This window comes from Plasmopara halstedii, assembly GCF_900000015.1.
Source record: "Plasmopara halstedii genome assembly, contig: Scaffold_2881, whole genome shotgun sequence".
Lineage (NCBI taxonomy): Eukaryota > Oomycota > Peronosporomycetes > Peronosporales > Peronosporaceae > Plasmopara > Plasmopara halstedii.
In genome coordinates this window covers 632,038-632,592 of record NW_020189786.1, presented here as the reverse complement: position 1 = coordinate 632,592, position 555 = coordinate 632,038, and positions in this window count along the sequence as shown.

Below are 555 nucleotides of genomic sequence, written 5' to 3'. Positions count from 1 at the left end.
TGCTGGCTGCAAGACGCCAGGCGTCGACCCTGATCCAGGGTGTGTCTACCGTAGACGATTGTGCACAGATATACACCCTCGTCAATGGTATGACGGGGGAGGAAGATGGTGACGTTCGCCTCGAGGCTATGCCTGCAGTAAATGCCCTTCTTGAGCTGGACGAGATGTTCCTTGAAGAGTTCGGCAGTGCCTTGAAGGCAGGCGATTTGACCGAAGTGGTTATTGTACGACTGGACGAGGAGATAAACACTTCATCGCTTCTGGATGAAGCTGACTTTGAGGGCACCAAGAGAGTGCTGAACGCACGGAGTGCATCGTCGATCCTACGGAATCCCTTGGATCCGTACTATCCTTCGGTAAAGGAATTTCAGACGTCGTCTCCAAAAACCCGCCTTCTGCCCTCCTCCGGACCGAGGTGTGTCATGAGATCGACCTGGTTCCGGGAACCAAATACAGCATAACACGCTAATGCCCCCTGCCCAAGGAGCAGTGTGACGTCCATGACGCCTATTTCCGTTCGAAGCACGACACAGGGATGGTACGTCAGAGCAAATT